Source organism: Diceros bicornis, chromosome 35 (assembly GCF_020826845.1).
Source record: "Diceros bicornis minor isolate mBicDic1 chromosome 35, mDicBic1.mat.cur, whole genome shotgun sequence".
Classification (NCBI taxonomy): domain Eukaryota; kingdom Metazoa; phylum Chordata; class Mammalia; order Perissodactyla; family Rhinocerotidae; genus Diceros; species Diceros bicornis.
In genome coordinates, this window is record NC_080774.1 from 15874885 (window position 1) to 15902730 (window position 27846).

Below are 27846 nucleotides of genomic sequence, written 5' to 3' on the forward strand. Positions count from 1 at the left end.
ACTTACCCTCTCTGAGCCTCCAAAATGCTCTGATGAGAATTAAATCCATTAATGCTTATAAAGACACAGCACATACTAAGCACACACCATTGTTATTTTTATTTTTCCATATTTTTCACAGTATTTTTAGGGAGAATTTACACACAATGAAATGCACAAATCTAAGTGTACAATTGAGTGAGTGTTCACAAATGCACACACCCTTGGACCCCACACTCCATCAAGAAAGTTCCCTCAGGTCTCTCCTTAGTCGGTCCCCAACTCCCAGAGGCAATGACTGTCCTGACGACTTCTCATGATAGGTTAGATTTGCCTGTTCTAGAACTTCATAAAAACAGAATCACATGCTGTGCCAGCTCCCTCTTTTATGTCTGGCTTCTTTTGCACAGCATGGTGTCTGTGAGATTCATCCATGCTGTTGCCACCATTATTACTCCTCAATGAAGGTCTTGACTTTCATCCTCCTGTCAGACTGAGGTCGCCTTGAGGGTAGGCTCCAAGTGTACAGATCTTTGCCTTCCTGGCACCCAGCCAGCACCTGGCACATAGGAGATGCTTGGATGCGTGGATGGCTGAGTCTTAGGTGAGAAATAAGGGGAGGAGAGTGGCTGAGGTATGCTTTCGGTGAGATAAGTGAGGAGCGAGATGTCTTCTCATACTTCTAGTTGGGAAGAGGAGCGGAGTCGGAGAGCTTGGGTTTCAGAGTTACACTCACCAGCCCATGATCCCTGGCTCTGCCACTTACTAGCTGGGAAATCTTCACCTTCTCCAAACCTCAGTTTCTCCATCTGCTTAATGGGTACTTATAATAGCACCTTCCTCCTAAGGTTGTTGTTAGACAAAAGGAGAGAACACCTTTGCAGGCATAATAGTAAGAATTCAATCAAAGATAACTATGAGTCATTGTTAGTGCTGTTCCATCCATCCATCCTTGGAAAATAGTGGGGTTCTTCCCCCCTACTTATTCACTCCAAACTCAAGTAGCAACCAGACTTACAAGGGGGGTGGGGAGTGGCAGCTGTCACAGAACCTGAGAGGTAACTGACCTAAAAATAGGCCCCTCCTCCCACCTTCTTCCCTATCTGCTCCCCAGGCAGCCTCTCGCCCAGGCATATCTCCATCTCACATTTGAGGGGAGGATAAGTAAGGCAGAGAGAGAAGACATTTTTTTTTCCCCAGGCTGTATGGGAAGGGAGGGTGAAGATGCCCTCTCCGAGTTGATTGATGTTGCGCTTGGGGATCTGAATTCTCTGATGTAATTACACCGTGTGCTCCGTGTGATAAGGAGATTAATCAGTCCATTACGCAGGGGCTGTTTTACCCACAGATGGAGGTAATTGAACGCAGACGTCGGACATTGCCAGGTCCCAGCCAACCAACCAGTCTGTTCCGGTCACAGGCAGGTGGCTGGCCTCTGGGCAGCCAGACCATCTTCTCCAAAGAGGAACAACTATTGTTACCACTACTTACTGGTTTGTTGTGAGCACCATTTAGGTTCAAGATATTTTGCCTGCATTATCTCGTTTAGTCCTCACACCACCCTCTGAGTTGGCCAAAATTCCTAGCTCCATTGTACAGAAGGAATAACTGAGGCTCGGCTCCTTAAAGACACTTGCCCAAAAGTCCAAGAGCTAGTCAGAGCTTGGATTTGGATCTAGCTCAGGTGGATTCAAAAGTGCCCACAATCGTGATTGCCTCCGAAAGAGAACAAAGAAATGAGATGGGGCCAACAGCTAACAGCCGCCTTGTCCGCTGTCTGGTGACCTGAGTGAACAGGTGAGAGGCCTGTGTCATCTCAGCTGGACACACAGAGAAGGGAAGAATATGATGCTCCAAGGAAGGTATTGAGTCCGGGAGCTAGTTTGCAAAATGAAAACTAGGGACATGCAGTGATGAATGTGAGGGAGGTGGTTAACGACGTCGCGTTTGGACTGGACTCATTGTGGTGATGATTTTGGAGTATACACAAATATCGAATCCTTACTTTGTACACCTAAAACTAATATAACGGTATGTCAATTATACCTCAATAAAAAAAACCAGCAACACTGGATTTGACTCCTGTGTTACTCTTAGTTGCCATGTGACTTGGAGAAGTTATGTCACCTCTTGGAGCCTCCATTTTCTCATCTGAAAACCAGCATCATGATATCTTATAGGGTTGTCATTGGCTTAAAGGAAATAACGTATATAAAGTGATTTAAAAAACAAAAAAAAAGAGCCTGCACGGAGTTTGGGCTCATTACTAATAACGTTGCTGCTGATGGCAATGGTGTTGATGGCGAGGTGTGGCAGTCTCAGCGTTGTGTATGTTTCTCCCGTAGGTTAAGCACTGCTTCTTACCTTCCTTTGCTCTGACTGCTTGCCATGGGACTTAGCAAAGAGAAAAGAAAAAGAGTCACATTTTGTGGGCATTTCTGATGATTCTGGTTCCATCTAGGCCCCTTCACCCACGTTATCTCATTCAGTAAGCTTACCACAAATAGCTCCAAGAAATAGATGCTATTCTCACCCCCAGTGTAGAGATGGAGAAACTGGGACTCAGAGATTAAATAGATCAGAAGCACCATCTTCATCTGCCAACAAAGGTCATGGTGTTTTGTTCAAAAGATCATTGCCATTCAACTCAACAAACATTAAGTGTCTATTAATTCCTATGTTACGGCTGCAGATGCAAAGATGAATAAGACCTATTCCCAATTGGCTCCCAGTCAGGTGGGCTAGAAGATCACATATGTAAATTACTTAGAGGTCTAAAGCAGTAGTCAGCAATTCTGACTCTATGTTAGAATAAATTTCTGGGAGCAGGGAGGTGCCCTGTATCAATTACCTGGGGCCCCTGCCCTAGAGGTTCTGTGTAATTGATCTGAGATGGGCCTAGGCAATGGGATTTTTGAAAAGCCCTCCTGGTGGTTCTTATATGAATCTGCTGGTCTAGTGAGGAGAGGTACTAGCATGAGCCGTGAGCTGACTGCAAATAAGCCAATGAATTCACCCCATCCAATGTGTATGACGCACTAACTACAAGGAAAGTTGTGTCCTTGCCCTCATAATATCTTAGACACAAAGAGAGTGAGAATAATGAGCTCCCATATGGGATGGAAGAGAAAATTTTCTTTAAGGCCAAGCCATGTGAGAGAAGCTCAGAGCAAGGTGGGACTGAGGAATACGCCAGGGGGAAGAGCGTTTGTGTGAATCTTGGAAGAGGACAGGTGATGGAGGCCAATGTCCCTTCCGTAGGGGCCGAAGGGTTGTGTGTAGGTTAACCAGAGGCCATCATCCCTCATCTCCAACTGAAATAAACGTGAAGTTGGTCAAGACCTCAAAAGAGGTTGGTAATTTTGGATCTTTCTTATTCATGCATAACACATCCAACTGATATTTAGTGAACACTTACTAGGTTTCTTGCCAGGCATTATTTCTTCTTGTTAAAAAAAAACGTGAGCAGGGTAAAAAAAAGTGATCAAAATTTTCTTGTATTAGTAACCACTCATTGCGTCAGGATGTGTTCTGGACTACCTAATGATGATGATGAGGAGGAGGAGAGCTGCCATTATTGAGGGTTTACCAGCCACTGTGCTTAGCACCTTGCATGGATTAACTCATTTAATCCTCACAATAGCTCTTTGAGGTGAGTAGTGTTATTATCTCCATTTTACAGAAGAGGAAACCGAGGCTCAGAGAGGTTTAGTAACCTCCATTAAGGTCACAAGCTAGTAAGTGGGAGAGATCAGAATTCTAAGAGAAGCAGCCCAGTATAATCAGAGGAATCCTAGACTCAGAAGCAGGATGCCTGGGTTCTGGACCAGCCCTGCCACTCATGTGGTCTGCCACTTCAGGCATATTACTTCCCTTCTCTCTATGCCTCAGTTTCCTCCTCTGTGCATTGAGTCTTTGAATCCTTCAGGGCTTAAAATGATACGATTCAAAGATGTAAAGTACAAAAACATAATAAGAGAGGTTGTGGGGAAGGAAGTGGGGGCTGGTCCCAATGGCTGGAAGATTTATTTGGGGAAGTTGACGAGGTCTGGTATTCAACCACCCCAAGGAAGTCGAAGAGTACAGCTGGCGCCTTGCTGATTCAGAGGAACGGCTGGTTGGGAGATGGGAGCCAAAGACACTGAGAGTCTGTGTAATCAGAGGAAATGTCTCCGTGATTTGCCATTATAATTCTTGATAACAAACTCTGGGACTCCAGCATCAATACTAATAACTAGTTGAAGGAGGCGGAGGTTAGGAATGAATTAAATTTTTTTGAAAACCGCTTTTTGGTAAAGCACTGGGAAATGTTCTGGGCTCCTAAATTTAAAGGGGGTATTTTTAGCACCTGTAATCAAACCAACTTGCGTAAACACATCTGCTGGAGTACTGGCATCAAAATGTCTTTGCCATCTTCATGTTATATCACGTGCAGCCCTCCCGGGACCAAGGGAAAGTTTCACTGATTTTCTTCTTTTTCATTATGTTTTTCCAAATCAACCGAGTGAGAAAGTCAAATGGAATATTTTCTTTTCTGTTGAAAGCTGCTGGGTCCCTGCCTGAAGAGTGGCAACAGAATTCTCAGGCTGTAGTGAATGTAAGCATCACCTGGGGACTTTGTATAAAATGCCAATATCTGGGGCCAGCCTGGTGGCATAGTGGTTAAGTTCACGCACTCTGCTTCAATGGCCTGAGGTTCACGGGTTCAGATCCTACACACCACTCATTAAGCTGTGCTGTGGTGGCGTCCCACATACAAAATAGAGGAAGATTGGCATGGATGTTAGCTCAGGGACAATCTTCCTCCAGCAAGAAGAGGAGGATTGGCAACAGATGTTGGCTCAAGGCCAATCTTCCTCACCGCCCCCCCCTCCAAAATTGCTGATTTCTGGGCCTTGCTCTCAGATTCTGGAGGTGTCTGTGGGACCAGGGTTCTGCATTTTACACAAATGTCCGCAGTGATCCTGATGTAGGTGATCCACGGGCCACATTGAAAAATACTGGACTGGGGCATCCAGGAGACCTAGGATGAGATTCTGCCTCCATCATGAACCAGCTATTGACTCAGGCTGGTCACCTTTTTTAATATCAATCACCTCATCTATAAAATGGGATATTAAATGGGACCTACCCCATAACTTTGTTGTAAGCATTAAATTTGACAGATTAGCTTAGCACAGTTCCAGGCATGTAATAAATGATCCACCAATGTTAACTATTATCATTATTATTAATTATAACTACCCAGGCAAGTTATTTTTCTTTCTGACTCCAAGTTTCACACATGCAAAGTATGAATAATTATCATAATACTTTAAAATCAGCTTTAATTCAAGGGCTGTATATTAAAAGAAAATGTCTGCAAAGCTCTTAGCACACTGCCTGGTTCATTCAATATCCTATTAGCATTTGTTCATTGAATGAATGAATGAATGAATGAATTCAACGAGTGGTTCAACACTTGCCTTCCACAAACTACAGACACTAAGATTGATTTTAAGAGGGACTCCTCCTCTCCAGTACCATAAGGTGGTCCTGTAGCAGATGCCCAATGTATAGGGTTCTTGATCTCCAGACTCTCCCTTCTTGGCGTCATTGTGCCTCTCACTAAATCTCATTCTAATGTTACTCTAAACCTCACCTGCTCCCAGATGCACTCAGGCTTATCCATCTGAGGGATTACCCCACTGGATCTGGCTTACTCAGTGGCTCTGAAGATTCTCCCCCACCTAAAGATGACGTGAGCATCTTGAAGGGAGGCAGGTGGGATGTATGTTTTTCACACATCTGCTGGGAATCATATTTGTGACTTTGGGAAAGACGTAGGATCTCTGTGCCTCGGTCCCCTGCTCTGTCAGAGGAGCCGTTGTGGGAATCCATTCATCCCCATGTCCTGGTGTTGTAAGCATCCATTTGCACATCTGTCGGGCACGGAGCTGTGAGCTACTGTAGGGCAGAGATCTCACCTTAGTCTTCATTCTGAAGCTCAGGGGCCTGGCTTAATGCTGGGCCATTGCAGTGGTACAATAAATGGGGGCCGGTTGACTGAATGATTGAATAACGGAATCATTGATGTTCCCAAGAGCTCTGGCCACTGCTGCCTACGTCCTTAAAGGACCAACGAACAGTAAACAGTGAGCCTTACCACACTCACTCAGTCAGGAAAGCATCCCAGATGAGACAGTGGTTTTGAAGTCTTACCTTGCAAGAAGGAGGGTACATGTCACCCAGATTATCACAATCATCGCCGGCACATCTACACTCACTCATTCCACCAAGTCTTTAAGCAGGGCTGGATGCTGTGCTGGGTTCTGGGGACAAGTAAATTAACAGACCTAAGACCCTGCCCTCATTGAGCTCACTATTATTACTCCAGGTAATGGTTGCCATGAGAGAAGACAGCACGGCTACTCTGACAGCATAGAAGAGGGGCTGCAAACCCAGCCGGGTGAGGGAGTGGTTCAGGAGGAGGTGATACTGGAGTTACTCAGGTGGGGAAGGGAGGGAAGGGTGTTCCACGGAGAGGGAACAGCGTATGGGAAGACATGAGAGGTTTAGGGGAACCCCATTGGGTTGGTATGCTTGGAACAAAGGATGCGGGTTGGGGGTGGTGGTGGAAGCAAGGCTGGAGAAATGATGGTCTGGGATCAGATCATGTCTGGCCTCCTGAGCCATGGCAGGGAGTCTGGACTGCTCTAATCTCAACGAGAATCCAATGAAGAGTTTTAATCAAGGAAGTGACTCAACGAGATGTGCTTTATAAAGATGCTCTGAGCTGCAGCAGGAGAGAAAGATTGGAAGGGAAGAGATGGGAGACAGAGGGACCAATTAGAAGGCTATAATCCAGGATCTGAATGGCAGGGATACTTGTCAGAGTAATTTCTTTGAGGCATTTGGTCGCTGATTGCCGGCAATCTTCGCCAGCCCCATGTGTTTGCAATGACTCCGAAGCGTGCAGAGAAAAGCCATTTAATCACGCTCGCCTGCTGCATTGCACACTCGGCCCTGCCCAGTGGTCGCATTCTTTGTCGGGAGAATTGTGAGCTGTACTGCGAGGAAACGGACCTTGGGGTCAGCTGTCCCTCAATAAACCCCCACAGCATCCTGTGTTGTCACAGCCTTAAAAAGCTCTGGCGATTATGCCTGATCATTTCCACCCATGAAACTGTCGGGATCGCCTAGTCAATTACTAGTCAAGTGGAGTAATGTGCATTTCATTAGGAGCCTCTCATTTCAGATACACAAGGCCGTATATGAAATGAAATATTCTGGAGTTACATTTTTTTTCAGCCAGTGATTAGATGCTGTAATTAAGAAGGCATTGTGCCTGATTTCCGATCTTTTTTCTTTATTTAAATTTAATTGATTTTCTCCTTGATTTAATCAACCCGAATTCAGCTACCTGGCGCCCCTCTCCACTCGGATGCTCAAGAGAACCCTGGTGCTTAAAGTTGTAGGGCCAGGCCTAGACAATATGGGGTGTTGGCGGGTCCTGAGCCCCAGCCTGTGTTAGCTGATGCGAGAGGTGTCAGGATGTTAAGGAGCCTGGTGCTTCTGTTTAGGGCTAGAGAGGGAGCGGGGAGGAAGGGCTGGTTTTAGACTTTTGAAACCTGGCTCTGCTGTGTGACCTTGGGTGAATTATTTAACCACTCTGTGCCTCAGTTTCCTCATCTTTAAAATAGGAAGAATAATAATGTTGTTCTCACAGCATTGTGATGAGGACTAAATGAGAGATATATATAAAACTTAGAACTGACCTATTATTATTTCCATATTGTTGTCTATCCAGTAACTCATTTAATCCTCCCACCATTCCTGTGGGATTGAGTCACTCCCACTTAAGGTAAAGAAACTGAAGCTCATAGCCAGGGAGTGTCTGAGCCAAGATTCAAGTTCCCATCTCCATTCCAAAGCTCATACTCATGTGTGTCCTCCTACCCAGTGGCTTTTTCTCCCTGTGTTGGACATGAGGAAACAGAGGTTTCTGAAATCCAGTTTTGGAGGCAAGGTCATTCATCCAGTAGTGGCAGAACGGGGACCTGAGCCAAACTGCTCTGGAGGCAAAGACGGTCCCATTGTTCCTCAGCTATCTCTCAGAGAGGGCAAGCAAGTTCTTCAAAGCCACACAGCAATTAAGAGCTATGCAATACCCTAAATCTGCTCATTAGTGCTGTTATTCTCAACCTTTTTTTCCCAACAGTCCAGACACATACCAGACGATGTTCATATGCATAACACATCCCCTGTACAAACCCAAGATCACATAATGGTGACATTCTCAGCACACAGACTTAATTCCACACCTTTCTTTCCTGCTCGAGAAAGTATAACAGAATGCAAATCAGGGTAAAGGACTCTGGTATAAGAGGAATCTTGAATCCATTCACTTATTCACTTAACAGATATTAATTAGGCCCTTACTGTGTGCCAGGCACTATTCAACCGTGGGGGGAAGCAGCTGTGAACAAAAGAGACAACAAAATCCCTGCCCTCATAGAACTTGGATTCTAATGGGGGGTGGGGAACTCATACAGTAAACAAGATAAACATGTAAATGGTTACATTACAAGGTATACAGTACTATAGAGGGAAATAAAGCAGGAAGAGATAAGCGTAAAATGGGGAGGGGTTGTGATTTTAAACAGGGCTTATATAAGGTTGTCAGGGAAGAAATGTCACCAAGAAGGTGACATTTCAGCAAAGACTTGAAGAAGATGAGGGAGGAAGTCATGTGCATATCTGGAGGAAGAGTGTTTCAGGCAGTGGGAACAGCATGTGCAAAGGTCCTGAGGCAGGATTATAACTGGTATGTCAGAGGAACGGCAAAGAGGCCAGGGGGGCAGGAGTGGAGAGAGCAGGAGAAAAGGGTAGGAAGTGACGGCAGAGTGGTAACATGGGCCAGGTTGTGTGGGCCTGGTAATTAGTTTGGTTTTAGGGAAGCCATCAGAGGCCTTTGAAGAGAGGAGTACCATGATCTGGCTTGAGTTTTAGCAGGATCCCTCTGGCTGCCTTCTGGGGAATAGATTGCAGGAGGGCAAGGGTAGAAGCAGGGAGACCTAGTACAAGGCTCTTGCAACAATGCAGGCGAGAGATCCTGCAGGGTTGGACCACGGCGGTAGCCACGTAGGAGGAGGCAAGTGACTGGATTCTGGATCTATTCTGAAGGTAGCATCTAGATTTGCTGAGAGGTCAGACCTGGGATTTGAGAGCGAGAAGTCAAGGACAGCGCCAAGGTTACCACCTGAAGGAAGCTGCCATTAACTCAGATGATGAAGACTCGTGTATTTGTACATTGATTTTAATTGGAAACCATTCCCAAATTTTCATCTTTCATAATCATTAGTAACAAACCCATGACAGAGATTAAACCGATCATGACGGATCCGCGTGTCACGCTGCGGCTGACAACCGCTGAGCTGTTCCGCAGGGAGACATTTCTCCTGTGAATTGGTGGCATTCCTGGCTCTGGCTTGTGGGTCTCAGGATCAGCCTCATTATTCCACGGAGGTTACTGGGAGTGGGCTGAACTCCCAGTGGGGGTCTCTGTAGGGCTCTGCAGCTCCTCTGAACAGGAGGCGAGACCCTCCCCCAAGAGAAGCCCCACACCTTGCCCAGCCTCTGTCTCTCCCTCTTCCTCCGTCAGATGTGAAGACAGACAGTGGAGCCCCCTCCCCCTCCATTGTGGATAATTCCACCACCACCCCCTGGCCCCGTCGCCCTTTTCTTCATCTTGCCCATCTTCCTTTCAGCTGATGTAATTTGGGAAAATGTGGACCTGAACGGGCTTTGGCTGAAAACGTTTGATTGATCTCAAATGGGCCGCTCTCTGGCGAGCGGGAGAATGTGTCTGCAATTTCCCCCTTCTCTTAAATTGCAACAAAAGGCAAAATTCTATTTTCTTCCTGAGACTGTTCGAGTGCATAAGGATGCATTTGAAATGCTGAGCCAAGCCGGCCTGGCTGGTCATTCAGCCCGAGGCTGTGGTGGGATGAAGGTTTCACTCCCTGCCAGGCCTGCACCCCGCAGCCCAGCTTCACCCCCTCATCCTTGAGCCAGCCCCACCCGGGGCCTCCAGCCAGAGGAAGTGGCTCTAGCAGAGTGGCAGGGATGGAGTTTCCCAGAAGAGCCCTCATCTGAGTAGCTTGCAGCACAAGATGTCAGGGGACCAGGGTTCTGCTTACTGCTCTGCCACTGGGTGGCTGCATGACCTGGAGCAGGTCACGTCCCCTCCCGGAGCTTTATAGGAAGAGGAGTTGGGACTGGAGGGCCTTAGCATCCTGACCTAGCATCCTTATGCCCCAAGAATGCTTAGCAGGGCAGAAGCTCAAGGCACGTCTGGGGAAGGAGAGAAAGAAAGTAGGAAGGAAGAGAGATTTGACAAGGCGAGAGAAGCCTGGTGTTTCTCAGAATCAGGACCACCCCCCCTTGTGAAAGTTCCAGGGAAGTAGGGCATTTTCCTGGTGGTTGGCCTTTTGGGGGGGCACAGCATGGGCTGCAGCTCGTCATGCCCTGCTCCAGCCTTGGCATGGCCAAAGAGGCTGATGCTGCTCTTGCGCTGCCCGTATCCCCTCGGTGCCCACCACAGCTGAGCATGGCGGCTTGACTTCCAACTCACAGGACCTGCGATTCTCCTCCTGAGGGCCCTCTCTGGCCCCCGAGCCCACTCTGCCCAGACCCAGGGCAGGAATTAAGGCCCCTTGGGAGCAGCCTGCGTCATGACTGATGGGAGATGATGGATAATACTCCAGCTCCCTTGTACCTCACGTGGAAGAACTCGGAGTTGTGCGGTCTATACTGGCTCCCAGGGTTCCCCAGTGGGATTAAGCTCCAGGTGCCTGCAGTGGTAACTGGCTTGTTGACGCATCATTTAGTGGCTCCTTCCTTCCCTGTCCCTCTCCCCACTTCTCTACCGAAGCATCCTGGGATGACATTACAAGTCAAGGACTTGGCCCTGAATCTTCTCTGTGAGGCTGGACCTGAGGGAAGGGTCCCATTCCCAAGATGCCAAGGACGTTTGCGGCTCAGCTGATGCTTCAGAAAAGAGCTCAAACCCACTGTGTTCATGCAGAGCTGAGCTGACAGTGCAGCGGCCCAGAACATCGCCGGGTGTCTGCCTGGCCTTGGACCCACGCCAGAGGAGATAAGAGCAGCTGAGGCATCTAGATGCTCAGAGGAGACCCACCCAGCAGGACGTGGCCATGCGGGGACACAGGGAGAAGGCATCGGAAGAGGTGAAAACAGCACAAACAAGACATGAAATTTGGAATCGTTATTTTAAAAGTCTTGAAAAGCATAATTGTGCTCTTGCCACGGACCACGCACATCACAAAATGCGTGACCTCACTGAACTCTCGCCACAGCCTTGTGACACCGGCACCATTACACGGTCCATTTTACAGATGGGGAAACCGAGGCACAGAGCGGTGAATTCATTCCCTAAGGCCACATAACTAGTACATGGCAAAGCTGGGATTGGAACCCAGGCCTCTGGGTGCAGAGAGTCTGACTGGTGGGGGAGAACACCTGGAGGCGAGGAGGGGGAGGTTGGGGGGCGGGGGGTCCTGAACACCAGGCAGAGGGATCCCGTTTGTCCTCTGCACCTTGGAGCCAAGGGGCTCATTGTCTGGAAGGCAGGAGCAGGAGGGAGGGGAATGGCTGGGCATCTGCCACAGGAAGCCAGGGGAGAGCTGCGCGCCATTTCCGCAGGCAGCATCCTCAGGGGAAACCTGCCGCCCTGCAGTACCAGAGATGTCTGTTACAGCTGCCAGCGTCCTGGGACTCGGGGACTGTCCCAAGCGGCCATCTGCAGCCACACTGGCAGTGGGTCTCATTAACCTCTCCCTTGCTGGCTTGATTGGGCTATTTATCCAGTCAGTTCTCCCATTCAACCAATATTTACTGAAGACACACTATGCACCTGGCACCTTCTAGGTGCTGAGGATATGACATGGCAAAAGGTTCAGTCTCTGCCTCGAAGGACTCACAGACAATTGCAAACAGACAATTGTCAAACAGGCAGTTGCAATGGAAAGGTATTGTGAACATAGAGAAGGAACACAACAAGCCTAGTAGTCCTGGACAGCCTCCCGGAGGAGGTGTCATTCTAAGTTGAAATCTGAAAAATGGACAAGAGTTGCTCAAGTTGAAGGAGGCAAGGTGAGTGATGCCATTTCCTAGTAAGAAGTAACCACTGTTCAAGAGCTTTCTGTATATTCACTATTAATCCCCGAAATAACCCTCTGAGGTACTATTACTATCCACATCTTACAGATAATGAACTGAGGCCCAGAGAGGTGAAGTCAGTTGCCCAAGGTCACAGAGTGGCAGGACCAGGGTTTGAACCGGGCAGTCTGGCTCGAGGCTGTGCCCTTAGGTTCCAGGCTCTGCTGCACCTGTCACAGAAGACACAGTGAGCCAAGATGCAGGGGCTGTTCAGGGCCCTGCAAGGGCTTCAGATGGTTCGAGCAAAGTGTGAGAAGCAGCAGAGAATGACACACCTGGAGAGGTCAGCGGGGCCACGGACCTCGAAGGCCACAAGAGCCACGTTGAGAAGTTTGGACTTGCTTCTCAGGGCTCTGCAGAAGGGAGGGACATGATTGAATCTGCATTTTGGAAAATAACCCTGCCTGCTGCGTGGAGAGTGGGCTGGGCAGGGCCAGAGGGAAAGAGGAGGCTGTTTCAGGTCTCTGGGTGACAGATGATGGTGGCTTGGGCCAGGGAGGGGGCAGTGGAGACGGGGAGAAGGAGATGGATGCTGAGATGCTCTGAAGTGAGAATGGTCGAGATTTGCTGATGGGCTGGACGTGAGAGTGAGAGAAAGAGAGGCTCCCGGGTGATGGCCAGGTTGCCGCTGGGATAGCAGGTAGAAGGTGGGGTGGGGGACAGGCGTTGGGGGCGGTGATGTGTTGAGGCTTGGACAGGTTAGGTGTGAGGTGCTTGTGGGACTTCCATGAGGAGAGACAGAGGAGACAGCTGGACACTCGAGTCTCGAGGTCAGAAACGGGAGATAACCAGGATAACCATACACCCCTGGGTACTTACTGTCAGCACCCCCTTTGATCCCCAAAGTCTCCCAGTTTGGACAATGAATTATATGGTTACCCTAGATGTGACTGAGCTGCCACATGACACATCTTGATATTGAGAACATCTGGGTCCAGGTTCCACCCTGCCTTATACACACACATCTGGACACATCCTATATATTCATGTGGACAGTCAACTGGACACAAATAGATGTGACCGTGAATACGCAGTTCCTAGGGAGGCAGGTTCATTACGGTCAAGGAGTGTTGGACTAGTCTAGAGGCCTTTGCTTCAATCCTGCCAAGCCCCCCACACTTGTCTCAGGCCTCAGGTCCCACCACCAGGGAGAGAGATTTGTACCGGGAACCAAGGCTCTTTCTACACCCCACCAGCCAAATGAGTAATTGGTGGAATCAAGCCATTTCAATGAATTTTTTTGAATGGTATGGCCTTTCTTGTCCACTCAAAGTATATTCAAGAGCAACCCAGGTGGCCAATGTTTCCCTCCATGAAAAGAAGGGTTCTCTACCGCAAATCCACAAAGGCAAGTCCACTCTGGGCTTATGCAAAAGGATGCTGCAGCACCTTTGCACAGGAAAGGGGTGAGTGGGACGGCGCATAGCTTTCCAGTTGTGTGTTTCTCATCTCTACCATCAGCATATAGCAAAATACATGTAGGAAGAAACTAGAGCTTTGGTTAGACGGTTGGTCCCTAAGGGCAACAAACACTCTCAAACAGGATTTTGAACCTAGGAAAGAACCTTCTCAAATTCCTTGCACCAGTTTCTTTTGAAGGCTCTGTGCCTCTCGCTCAGTGGTGTTCATGGTGATGGAAGGCAGAGGTAGCTTTTCCCTGGCTTCCAAGCCCTGGCTCTACACAGCAATCACACAACTACAGGACACAAAGCCTTGTTGTCCCAATGCCTGATGCTTTCAGAGGTCCAAAGTGGGACGCACTACTGGGGTTCAGAGGGTCCACAAGTGACCCCCATGGCGCCTAGCCCAAGAGGCACTGTGGTGTAGGGATGAAGACCGTGGGTTCTAGAGGCAGATTTCCTGGGTTCAAACTCCGTGCCCACCATCTATTAGCAGCATCTCCTCTTGCCTCAGTTTCTTCATTGGTAAAATAGGGTGATAATGGTACCAGCCTCAGATAATTGTGGTGAGGATTCTTAGAGCAGAAGAAGGCATAGCGTCTAGAACAGTGCCCGGCATGTAGCTGGTGCTCCGTGAATATCCACGTTATTATTAGCAGTGTTAGCATTTCTAATGGTGCTGTCAGTTATCACCCAGCATAGAAATGGATACAGCTGGAAGAAACCAGGAGAAGGAACAAAGAGGAGAGGAGTGGAAACAGGGCCTTTTGACCGCCAGGGCCTTGCTCAGAAACGCCCCGCGGTTCCTGTCGCCATTTCATTCAGACTTTTTTCCACCGGAATGAGAAATGCAGGTTCTGTGTCAGAAATCATTGCAAATTCCAAATTAGTGAGGTTTCGTGGTCCACGGAAAGGCGCTGGAGGGAAGATTGGTCGACGGGGTGTTTTTTAGCCGTTGGAGCAAGCTGGCTGATTGATCGAGTGTCTCGGTCAATAGACTGTGCAGACAGCAGCTGGGGACCCAGGCGCGGGCGAGGAAATAGGAAGGAGACGGAACACCAGTCAGAGTGGGGGAGGCAGAGACATGGTCAGCCGTGGAAGGAGACAGTTACTCCAAAAGCTGGGTGGACTCCTTCTGAAGGCCAAGAAGACACAGTCACAGTTCCTTAAGAACTCAAGCTCCCTCACTTGCTCACTGTGTGTCCTTAGGCAAGTCACTATACCTCTCTGAGCCTGTTTTCTCATCTAAAAACAACCCTTACCTTACCCACCTCAAAGGCTTATAACGGAGCTTAAATGAAATAATGGGTTTTAGATGTCTGATGAGGTGCTTGGCACATGTAGGGGCTCAGTAAATGTGAGGCCCCTTACTCTCATACAGTGAGTGGGGAAAGTCGGTACACCCATGCTTCAGCCTGTGAACTCAGAAGCTGTGTTTGGAGGTGACAACTGTCATCCTTAAATTGGGGGCTAATGGGCCATGTTGTAGGTTCTGGGCGCCACTGTGCCATCCCCAATGAGTTCAGAAGGAGGTAAGGAGATGGAGATGATTTAGACCCAGAGAAGACGCTGACTTACAAAAATCTTGGAATGGACAGGCTCTTCAGAGGTCACTGGGGCCAGTCCCCTGTCTTCAGAGTCTCAAGCTATAGTGCAGGCAGATTGGAAGCCATGCTCTTCTCAGAGACAGCTGTGAAAGGATAATCCATAGGGCTCCTCACCAAGCAGGAATTCTTTCTTCTATGGGAGCTACCAAGCCTCTTTCAATAATAATTACAATTATAATTACAATTATAAGACTGTGCTTAGCTCCATAAATATATATTTCCCACAACTACCCCCAATACATAGGTATTATCCCCATTTTAAAAATAAGAAAACAGGCTTAAATAGATGAGGGACCTTGCTCAAGGTCATGCTGCAAGATCTTGGAGGGATTTATAAAAAGATGCTGAAGCATCTGCGATGGTGGAGGAAAGAATTTATTCCTATGGGGAGATGGGCAGTGGGGATCAGAAAAGGCGGGTGTGACCGCTGAGCTGAACCTTGAAGGAGGAGCGAGGCTTCTCCTGGCAGAGAAGGGAAGAGAGGCCACTGTGGGCAGAGGGGTCAGCGTGAGCAAAGACAGTGAAGTTGGGAGATCCTGTCCCAAAAGCTATTTACAATGAATAATTACGATTACAATGACAGCTAACATTGATTAAGTGCTTACTCTGCACCAGGAATGGTGTTAAGCACTTTACGTATCGTTAACCCCCCTTTGCAGAAGAGAGATGAAGTGACTCATCCAAGATCACAGCTTGAAAACGGCAGAACCAGCTTTTGAGCCCTGGTCTGCCTGATTCCAAAGCTCCTGGTGACTTCTGGCTGTTCAGTGGTAGGAAGGAGCTGTCCTGAGACCTCCTAGTCAGTTCCTGCCACAATCCCACCCCACGGTCCTCTTGGAGCCTAGGGGAACCCATCAGGGTTGGTGGGAGATAATCATGAAGCTGACTGCCTAATAAAGATAAAGCTCTCTCATAAACCCACAATCTTGCAGTAATGGGTTTGACTTTTAAAAGGCAGATAAAAGTCCCAGTGGAGGGACAGACCTTTCCCATCAACTCCTTAATCAGAATTAGTGTGGCGGAGCCATTTCCTACAGGTGGGACAGCTGGATGCCTGGGTTGGCATTGAGAAATGGCCACTTCCGGGTAAAGCCAGCCGTCTGCTCTCTCCAGAGCTCCCTCTCTCCCACAGGGAATCCTTCGTCAGAGAAAAACGATAATAGCAAAGGATGGGGTCCCTGGGACAAGCCTAAAGGAGGGTGAATGGAATGGGTGTGATTTGAGAACTCATTGATGATTGGGGCCTGAGCTGCAGGGGGGGCGGAGCCTTCTGAGAGCTTTCTGCTGATTGGTGGAGTTGAGATGGACCAGCCTCTCCATTCGTTCTGCTGCCATCACCTTCATCATCATCATCATCATCACCATCACCATCATCATCCTCCTCCTCCTCCTCATCATCAAACAACATATAGTGAGCATTTATTATGAATCTGGGAAATGTGCTAAGCATCTTACAACCACCTTACGAGGCAGGTAGTATTAACAATTTCCATCCTCAGATGGGAAAACTAAGCCTTGATGATGTTAAATCACTTCCTGTGGGTCACACAGCCCCGAAGTAGCAAAGCAGAAATTCAAACCCATGTCTGGCTGAGTCCAGATAATATAATACTTACTGATTGTTTTGCATTTAGTAGTTTGTCAGAGGAAAAACTTGATCTGGGTCTATGTCTTTGATGGAATTCACAAGAAATAAAGCCTGAGACAGAAATTTAGGTGCACACGACTTACTAAGGGTGTGTGCTCAGCAGAAAGGAAGAGAGGAAGCAGGCTAGGGCAGGGGCAGAAAGCTAAGGAAAGATGTAGTTTCAGCTGGAGTGCAGCCTCAGCCTGATCCCACGGGGAGCTCGGGAGTGTGGATTGCTCCATAGAGTTGGTCCGAGCTTGAGGCAAGGGGGAAAGTCTTTTGTACTCTTCTGTCAGTTAGTCGTTGGCTATGGACTGCCTCCCTGCCCCACCCAGGGGTGGACTTTACATTGGGAAAGGAGCGCCTGTGAGGCATTGGCAGCCAACACTCACACCAACCTAGGATCTGACCAGCAGCCTCCACTATGGCTGCAGAAGAACTGAGTGGTGGTCTCTGCTCAGCCCCTAACTCGCCAGGTGCCTTTGAGTGTGGCGCTTGGACGTCTGGACCTCAGCTTCTCCGGGGTTGGTTCAGTGTCCTCCAGGGGCTGGCCCAGCTCTGACAGGTTCTGACTCTGCGATCTGGCAACACAGCCACTGCCCCAGGCAGCAATCTCTGTTTCCATAACGTGGGAGGAGAGACGGGGCCCCTCTGGTGGGTGAACAGTGTGATGTGAGGTGTCTGACAGCTTCCCCCGCTGAAGCCCTTTATCTCACTTCTCTGCTGTGTTATTTTAAAACTAACGAGCCCGAACCTCAAGAGCTCACTGCCCGCTCGCTGCCTGCCACTGAGATTTGTGGCTTGTCTGTTCTGTCCTCTCCGCAGACTTCAGCAGCTAAGCTGAGGTTACTCTCTGCTAGTTAGGAATTTTCTTCCAAACCTCAGCCTCCGGAAAGAGGGGCATGTGCATGTGTGTGTGCAAGTGTGCATGTGTGTATGTGTGTGTACATAACTGTGCCATAATCTCAGATGTCCCCCCATCTAGGTCTAGTTCTAGCTGACAAAAGCGCCCAGTGGGTGACTCTGGGAGGATGGAGACACAGATTCATTCCCAGGCTATTGAAAGAGAAAGAAGCCGAGTCACTGCAGGGCCTGGGAAAGGGCCAGTGAAGCAGCCACTCAGGTTGGTGGTGGCGAACCAAGGCCCCATCGTAGGGAGGAGCTACGGGGATGCTCAAGGGCACTCCAACCTCCCTGCCCTTCCCCTTCCCAGAATCCCTTGCCTTGGGCTGTTGAAGGATCAGAATCAGCAGCGTCTGAGTCCCAAGAGGCAAGCTTCGCAAGGAAGGCTGGAAATCAATGTGACCTGTCCTTGGAGAGTGTGGCTGATTTTTAAAGTGCCACCGTGTGCCAGAAACTGTCTAAGTGCCGGACACGCCTCATGTCATTTCATCCTCACAGCAGCCCTGTGAGGTGCATACACTTGTGACTTCACCAGAGAGGTGAAGAGACTTGCCCAGGGTCACCCAGCCAGGCAGAGTCTATCTGATGACTCTAATCACCAGTAGCTCCGCCCGCTCTGTGCAGCCTGTCTTGTTTCCTCCAGACACAGGTGCCCTCTGTCTACTCAGGACTTCTCCTTTCTCAGGTCACTGTCACTCCTATATGAGAGTTTCCTATGTAACTGCCCCAGGTCTTCCACTGGACTGTGAGCTCCTTGGGGGAAGGACTCATGTCTGGATCATCTTGAAATGACACTCCATCAGAAGTAAAATGATGCTCAGCAGATGAGTGAATGAATGAATAATGAATGAGTGAATACATGAACAGCTGAGGAATGCATGGATGAATGAATGGGAGGGGTCAGACACTATGAGTATTTTAAGGCTGGGACACTTCTAATGAGCCATCTTGCTATTCTGAAATCCCGCTGGGACATTGCCATCAGAGCTTACCTACCTCTCCAGTTCCTGCCTCACTCTAGCCAGGTGCTCCATCTTACCCTCAGCAGATCCAATCTCCTGGCTTTAAATAGCACCACAATGCTGACATCTCTCAAATGCATTTCCCCATCGCGAATGTCTTCTCTGAACTCCAGTCTCAGGGACCCAACTGCCTACCTGCCATCTCCACATGGATGTCTAATTGGCATCTCAAAACTAACATGTCCAAAACTGAGGTCCAGAGAACCCTTCCAAAATCTCCTTTTCCACCTGCAGCCGTCCCCGGCTCAGCAATCGGCAGCTCCATCCTCTCGGTGGCTCAGACCAAAAGCCTTGGAGTCACCATTGACCCCTCCCTTTCACACTCCATATCCAACCCATCAGCAAACCCTTGATTCCAACTTCACTCCACGTCCAGAATCCGACCACTTCTCACCACTACAGCAGTGATAACACGGATCCCAGCCACCATCTTCTCTCACGTGGGTTGTTGGCAATAATATCCTCTATGGTCTTCCTGCATTTATCCCAGCTCCCTTGTCATCTACACTCAGCAAGCTGCCAGAGAGATCCTTCAAAACCTAAAGTCAGATTACATCACTCCTCTGCTTAGAACCCTCCAATGGCTTCTCATCTCACTCAGAGAAAAGTCAAGTTCCTGCGATAGCCCAGTAGACCGTGCATGATCTGGTCCCTCATTACCTCTGTGACATCACCCCTACTCTTGTCCCCCTTGCTCACTCAGCTCTAGCCTCAGTGCATCTAGCATGTTCCCACCTCAGGGCCTTTGCACTGGCTGTGTCCTCTGCCTGCTGTGTTCCTCTCTCAGGCATGCACGAGGCTCACTCCTGCATCACCTTCAAGTCTTGCTCAAATGTCCCCTTCTCAGTGGGGCCTTCTCTGATCACCCCGTTTAAGATTATGGCCCCCTCCCAGTGGCATCCCCAGGCTCCCCATCCTGCTCCATTTCCTTTCCCTATGGCACTCTTCGCCTTCCAACATCTACAGCTTCTCCACTTAATTATGTGTATTCTCCGCTCTCCTCCCACCTCTGCCCATCCCAGTAGAATGCAAGCTCCACTAGGTAGAGACTTTTTTGTCTTGTTCTCTGTGTGTCCCCAGTTCCTAGAAAAAGGCCTACTTATAGTAGGTGCCCAATAACCATTTGTTGAATCAGTGACCGAGTGAAGAATAAGGGAACGGTCCCCAGCAGCACTTCTTGGGACCAGTCTTTACTCTCTCGGCTCTTGAGCCAAGGTTTCCTAGGCTGAGGGCTTCTTCCCTGTTCCTGGCAGATCTTGCTTGGTGCCTCCTCCAGCAGTGGCTGTAATGATGCCCAAAGAGGGCTCACCTAGCACAGTCCCTCCCACGGCAAGAAAATATAGTCAGCGGCTCACCCTCCCCAGAGAAATCTAAACCCTGTCTGCAGTTCCAGCTGAAGGTGCCCTGGGCTGGAGCGAGAGATGGTGTTCTTGCCCCTGGTGACACAGCTTGGCAGAGTCAGGGCTTTAACCCAGGTCAGCAGGACTCCAGGACCTGTGCACGTTCCCAGCATCACCTTTCAGAACCTGTTCAAGCGGAAAACCACGAAGTTTGGGAATTCAGCCATTTCCCAAGTTGGGGGCAGCCTGCATTTCAGGCAGTCCCAAGAATCAAATCTGATCCATTTCTCAGCAGTTCGATCCCTCACTAGGCCAATAGGCGATCGACAGGACAGCCTGTGGAGGGAGGAATGACTGGGTGGGTTTGGGGTTGATTGGAGGGCAGTGATGGATGTGTTTGCAATGAGAGTTCAAAACCCAGGCAAGTCGGGGGCGTGACCTGCTTGGCTGACCTGGGTGAGAAATGCTGAGCTGATTTTTCTCCATATGGTTCTTTTGTCCTTTGACCTAAACTTGTGAACTGGATGATTTTTGATATCCAAGAGTGTTTACCACACACACACACACACACACGTTCACACACTCACGCCCTCTCAGCCCTGAGAACTGAACTAAACCATTCTTTCCAGTTGCCTGAAGAGACAGCGGACCAGAGCTGTGCTTGTCTGCGTAGGCCAGCCTTCCGAATCGAGTCCAAATCCTTGGTGAAATCTACAGTCTGGCTACTCAAAGTGTGGTCCGCGGAGCAGCAGCCTCGCCTGGGAGCAAGTTAGAAACGCAGAAGCTCAAGCCCGAACCCAGACCTGCTGAACCAGTGTCTGCGTTCTGACAAGATCCCCAGGGGATTCACGTGCACATGGAGGTGTGGGAAACATCTGTCCACGTGGCCCTGAAGGATCCAGCCTCTCCCTGCATCCTCAGTCTCAACTCCTGTTTATTTTTGCTCCTCCACATTCACTGCAGCATTATTCACAACAGCCAAGACATGGAAACAACCTAAGTGTCCATCAATGCATGAATGGATAGAGAAAATGTGAGAGAGATATATATATGTACACATATATGTATGTATATGAGAGAGAGAGAATGAAATACTATTCAGCCATTAAAAAGAAGGGAACCTTGCCATTTGCAACAACATGGATGGACCTTGAGGGCATTGTGCTAAGTGAAATAAGCCAGTCTCAACTCTTACCTCCCACCCTCCACCCCAACTATCTCTTCCAGCTTACTGCCTCCTCTGCAGTTACATGAAGTCCACTGCTGTGTCGCAGCGCCAGGCTTTTGTACATGCTACTCCACTCTCCTGACCAATTTCCATACATCTTCTAGGATTCTTTCCATGGCCACCTGCCCGTACTCCCCAGGCTGGATGAGGTGCTTCCTCTATGGTTCTATAGTCGTCTGAGGTTCTCTCCATCAGAGAACTTACTATACCACATTGTCATTCCCAGTGGAGGGATCAGTCTTCTCCTTCCAGGCTAGGAACTCTTTGAGGGCAGAGACAAGTCTCAGCTACTTTTGGGTCCTTGAAATCTGATACTAAGTAGGTGTTGAGTAAACAACTACTGAATAAGTGAATGAAGTAATGCGGGAGATGCCAGCCTCATAAAACTTCCTCTGTTTCTCATTCCGTGCCTATTAAGATGAGCATTACTGCCCTCGCATCCAATAACGTCTCCACAGTAGCCCTCTGGCATCCCCAGTCTTTCCCGAAGCTGCTCTGCTTTCTCCGGCTGTGATAGCAAAGCTCAGAGAGTCACAGCTCCTGCTGATTGTCCCCAACCAGGCTTAATTAACCTTAAAAAGGACTTGGTCCCAAGAGCTCAGACCAGCATATTAATAGAGCCGAGACCGAAGTCTGAGCTGAGGCACAAATGAGCCAAATCCATCTTGTCCATGTGCTGGGTCAGCCCATGATAAGCCTTGGGCCTTCTGGTGGACTCATGAGCTAGGGTCTGGGCTGTAACCTCTATTGAAATAGGCAGACTGGAGGTGTCTGGCCAAGTGTAGGAACAAGGATGGGTCATCCACAGCCCTGGGTGCAAGTGTAGAACAAGAGCCTGAGCCATGAGCCTTGGATGTGGAGCAAGTCCCTCTGCCTCTCCGGGTCTCAGTGTCTTCATCTGTGTAATGGAGATCAACTCACCAAACTGAGTACCTTACAGAGGGTTGTCAGCACACAGGTGGAGCGATTAGTGGGATGGAGGCAGTAAGTGTCAGGGATGGCCCGAATCTAATGACCAAGTGCCATTCCTGTTTGTGGAACATAACCTTGAGCCACAGCTCCTTCTCCAGACACATAAGGCAAGTCTGTCTTACAGAGAAATTACCAAGATTCACCCTATGCCCCCATTTATTACTTCTTACATTTTCAAAATGTTTTCCAGATCACTCTCCTTTTTTCTCAGTTGATTCTTATAAACCACTTACTACCCCAGGCCTCAGTTTTTCCATCTGTACAGTGGCGATGACCGTGCCTGCTCCTGGGTTTCTTTGGAAGCTTAAATGAGACGAGGCATGAGAAGTGCTTAGCCCAGTGTCTGACAGAGTAGGTGCCTGACACATGCCAGCTGTTGTTACGATCAAGTGATGCGGAAAGAGCAAGTGGGGTCAAAAGGCCACAGTTCAAGTCGCAGCTCTGTCACTGTGTGGCCTTGGGCAAGTCCGCTTGCCTCTTGGGGGCCTCAGTTTCCCCACACAGCATGGGTGGGCCGAGGCTGGGGTCCTTCTCGCTCTCCTCCAACATTGTTTGTCTCTGATTCCCCAAACAGTGTTTAACTCAACCTAGAACTTGGGGCACCAGGATCTGCACCCAACCTCTTGGCTGAATGAGCACTCTGTTGGGAGTGGGGTGTTTTGATGTGAGAAGCAGGGAAGTGGCCAGGGAGCCAGGCATCTTGGAGAGTTTTGCAGAAAGTTCAGCCTTGACTCTTATCGGAGGCTGGGAATCTGCTGGTTGCCATGACTACGGAGAGCTGCATCTAAGCTCCAGGTCGTTGATTAGCAGGAATGTAGAGGGGAGGCCTTGAGGAATTCAGCACTCGCGGCTCCCTCCCTCCCTCCCTCCCTCTGTGAAGCGGAGTGTGCCGGGCCCTTGACTTCACTGTTTTAGCTGTCCCCTGAAGATCTCGCCTTCTTTTAAGTACTTTTTTCTGCAACATCCAAGGGCTGTGTGGTAAAAACAGGCAGCTGCTGGTATCCCTCGGCGAAGACGGAACACAGAATTTTTCTTAAAGCTCTGCAAGGATGCGGAGCTGGGAGAAGGGAAGGAAGATGGGTGGGGCTGTGGAGGAGAGGTGCGTGGCTGAGGTCTGAGTCCACGGAAGCGCTGTGTGACCTCAGACTGGCGCTTCCCCCTGGACCTCTGCTTCTTTATATGTAAGGAGAGGTTGAATCTGATCTGTGGTTCCCACATCAGATCGGGCATCCGAATTCGTTTGTACATCCCTCCGTTTATTCATTCATTCATTTGGCAAAGTTTATCCAGCAAAAAGGCACGTTTGCCAGGCACTATATCCCTGGGGATTAGGTGGTGAGAAAAGAGACGAGTTCCCACTCTCTTGAAGCTTACCTTCTAGTCCTGAAGACAAACAGTTAGCAAATAAGCATATAAAGTGTTTGTTTCACGTAGTAACAAGTGCTCTGAAGGCAGGCGCAGTGGGTGACTGATGGCAGCAGGTCAAGAGAGGAGGAAGATTACATAAGGGGTCAGGGAGGGCCTCTCTGAGAAGGCGACAGTTGAATGAAAGGAAGGAGCTGGAGGAACAGCATGCCAGGTGAAGGGAACAGAAGGAGCAAAGGCACTGTTCCTTAAGGAACAGCGAGGAGGCCCTGTGGCTTGAGCAGAGTAAGGGACAGAGAGAGGTAGGAGATGGGGTCTAGAGCAGGCAGAGGCCAGATCATGCAGAGGCTTTTAGTTCTGGTAATCAGCTTGGATTTAGTTCTTGATCCAATAGGAGTTGGAATTACCTGGAATGTCTTTTTTTTTTCTTTTTTGTAAGGAAGATCAGCCCTGGGCTAACATCCGATGCCAATCCTCCTCTTTTTGCCGAGGAAGATTGGCCCTAGCTAACATCTCTGCCCATCTTCCTCTACTTTATATGGGACGCCGCCACAGCATGGCTTGACAAGCAGTGCCTCGGTGCGCGCCTGGGATCCGAACCTGCGAACCCTTGGGCCGCTGGAGTGGAGCATGCGCACTTAACCGCTACACCACCTGGCCGGCCCCTGGAATGTTTCTTTAAGATGCAGATTCCCGCATTCCACCCGTTTGGGGCTCTGACTTATTATAGCTAGGATGGGACCTAAGAATCTGCATTTTAATCTCCATTCCTGGAGTCCTCTGATGCTGTGCCAGGTTTGAGACACCCCGGATGACATGCTTTCTGAGTCTCTTTCAGTTTTAAGAAAGCTGAGAAGCAAAGTGTTGGAACATGTTGAAAAAAAGATCTTAAATGTCATACTACGGAGGATGTTTTTCTTCCTTCTCTCACCACTCCCTGTCTGCCTGGTAGAATTAATTATGTTTTTGTTTGTTTTATGATCCCGGGTGGGGTGCCCAGCACCAGGAAGGTGAAACCAGTGCTACTGGAGGAAAGAATAACCTACCACATCAGGGAGTGTCAAGTTAGAAACTGCAGCAACTCCATTACACTTCTCCTCACCAAACCATTGTCAGGATTCCCCGTCCCTGATTCTGAACCCTGTTACTGGCAGTGATGGATGAGGCATTGTCCTCACCTAAGCCTTGTCCCCCAGTGCCTGGCAGCAGCATCCACAGCACTCCCTACAGCGCAGATAACCTACACCTCTCCTCCCTCCATTGGCACAAGTCACTGAGACCTTCCACCCAACACCAGCACTATTTGTCGTGTATTTATTCACTGCCAAATTCCTCACATCGGCTCTCCATTTTTGCCTATCACGGAGTTGCCTCGGGTACGGATTTGTCTTGGTTTCCTGTAATGCCCAGAGACCCCAAAATACCATTCTTGTGTGCGTCCAACTCAACGCTCTGCTGGGCAGTACGCATACGTTGATAAGCTCACTGATCACTTTTCTAAGAGAAATATGGACTAGAGTAGAAAAGGCATTGACTGAGGCATCTGAGTAGACTGAGGCATTGGGTTATTTCCACCAACTGTAACCTGAAGGGATTAGTTCAAAGCATCTCAAAAGCCCTTTCTAACTTTTTGAAATAAAGAATGTTCTCTTCAGTCAATGCATGTGCTCTTTCATTTATCCATTGAATGAATGTTGCTGAGTGTTTACCAAGCAGCAGACTCTGGAGCAGTAAGACACGGCCCTAGACTGGAACCCATAGTCTAGTGAGAACGCAGGCAATGCAATGGCAACAACACATATTAGTGAGAGCTACAGTAAGGGTAGCAAAGGGACTAACATATCCTAGAAAAGGGGTTAGATCTCCCCAAAAGCCTGCTCCCTCCCCCACCATTTCCACCTCATCAGTGGTGACTCCATCCTGCCAATTGCTCAGGTTCAAAACCTGGGAGTCGTCCTTGACCCGTCCCCTTCTCTTATTCTCTAGCACCCCACATTTAACCAGCAGCAACTGATGCTAGTTCTCCTTTCAAAATATGTCAGCATCTGGCCACAGGTCATCATCTCCATAGCTGCCACCCTGATCTGAGCCTGGACTAATGCGATAGTCTCCGCATCTCTGCCCCTCCCTCCCTTCTGTCTACTGTCCTCAGCCAGTGGAGTGACCTTTCTAAAATGTAAGCCAGACCATATCCCTCCTCTGTGCAAAAGGCTTCCCATCTCAGCCACAGGGGACCCAAAGGTCTTCCCAAGACCTCCAAAGACCTCTAGTCCTTGCTGGCTGCTCCTTGTATATGCCAAGGGTCTTTGGACTTACTCTTCCGTCTGCCTGGAACATATCTCCCATTTCCCACAGATACCTGTTTAAAAGTTATATATTACTAGGCAACAAGCTACCCCAAATCTTTGTAGCTTAAGACAACAATAAATAGTTATTATGCCTCCGTTTCTGTGAGTCAGGAATTTGGCTGGGTTTGAGACTGGGGGTAGGTGTCAGCCAGGGCTGCAGTCTCATCTGAAGGCTTGACTGGGCTGGAGGATCCACTTCGAGGCCATGATCTCACATGGCTGGGTGGTGCTGGCTGTCAGCAGGAGGCCTCAGTTCTTCTTCACATGGGCTTCTCCGTAGGGCTGCTTGAGTGTCCTCACAATATGGTGGCCAGCTTCCCTCAGAGTGATCAGTCCCAGAGAAAGAGACAGAAGCCGCCTTTGTGACTGAGTCTCGGAAGTCACACGTGATCACTTCTACTACACCCTGTTTATTAAAAGTGGGTCACTAAGCCCATCCAATACTCAAGGGGAGGGAAATTAGTCTCCTTCTTTTGGTGGCAGGAGTGTCGAAGGGTCTATAAACATACTTTAAAGCCACCACAAACTGCAAGGCTAGTCCCTAATTCTTCAAGTCTCTAATTCCCTATTACTTCCTCTGAAAGGCCTTCACTGGTTACTCTATACAAAATAACAGTCACCTCCTCCCATTTCCTAGCCCCATTACGCTCATCTATTCTCTCCATAATTTATTACCATCCATTATTCCATATTATTACTTGCTTATATGTTTATTATCTGCTCCCCCATCTAGAATGTTAACTCTATGATCCCAGGGGACATCTCTGTCTTGTTCACTGCAACCCCACACTTAGAACTGACCTGGACGCACTGCAGGCACTCAGGGAATTGGAGATAATGAATGCAGATTAGCCTAGGCCAGGACAAGTATGGGAAGAGGCAAGCCTTGCTGGGAGCTGGGCAGAAATTGTTAGCTTTGAGTTGTCTGAGAAGAGACAACTGGATAGACTGGAGGAGTAAAGACACGGAAACGGGACCCTCACAGTAGGAGAAGTGGGGCAGGGAGATGTCGGGAAAACTGAAGCTGAGAAGGATGGACTGGAGTTCTGGAGGCGTGGAGCTGGCAGGGAGGACGGCTGGGCAGCCCTGACTAGAATCGCCATCCCCCCTGGGTTTATCTCCTAGCTCTGCTTCTAAAGATGTACCGATAAGCGGCTGACAGAGATGGATGTGTTTTGCTGCCCTTTCTTCAATATCGACTGGGGTTGGCTTGCTCTCCTGACAGCCCTAAGGAGCAGGGGGCTTATCAGATGCATTCATCTGGAGTCATAAAACCAATCTTGATGCACTGGCTGCAGGAGCTCAGCACATGAGAAATGCTAATGCCTTTGATCAGTGCTTGACCTGGGATCTGCAGGCCGGGGGGGAAGCAGAGAAGGGCGCTTGCTGGTTGGTGCCAGATCCACCTGTGTCTCTCAAACTCCTGACTCCTCCAGGTTAGGAGGCAGGAGATTTGAGTGACAGTCTCTTCAAAGATTGAGTAACTAGGCAACTTCTTTTCCCTCTCGGGGACTCACAGAAAGAGGTGGGACTCAGGTAATTTCCTGGAGTTGTCTGGAACTCATCTCAGAGGCAGCGGAGGGAACTTCAGGCCTTCATGGGAACTGCCATCCCAAGTAGGTGGCCTCATACCTGCTAAGGACGCCAAACTGGAGGTTTGATTCCCAGGGAAGTAAAGGGAAAGGGAACTGACACTTTTTAGGCCTTTCTGTTTGCTTATATTATCTTGTTTTATCTTCACAACAACTCAACAATATATGGACTGCTATTACTCCCTATTTTATAATTGAAGAAACTGCAACTCAGAGAGGTTGAGTGACTAGCCCCAGGTCC

At 49.0% G+C, this 27846-nt stretch overlaps 1 protein-coding gene across 1 annotated transcript in view; it reads left to right on the forward strand.

The window, feature by feature from the left end:
• The window catches only part of SRRM4 (serine/arginine repetitive matrix 4), a 148402-nt gene that overhangs the window by 76489 nt on the left and 44067 nt on the right, over positions 1–27846 (forward strand). The gene's annotated exons all lie outside the window — the stretch shown is intronic.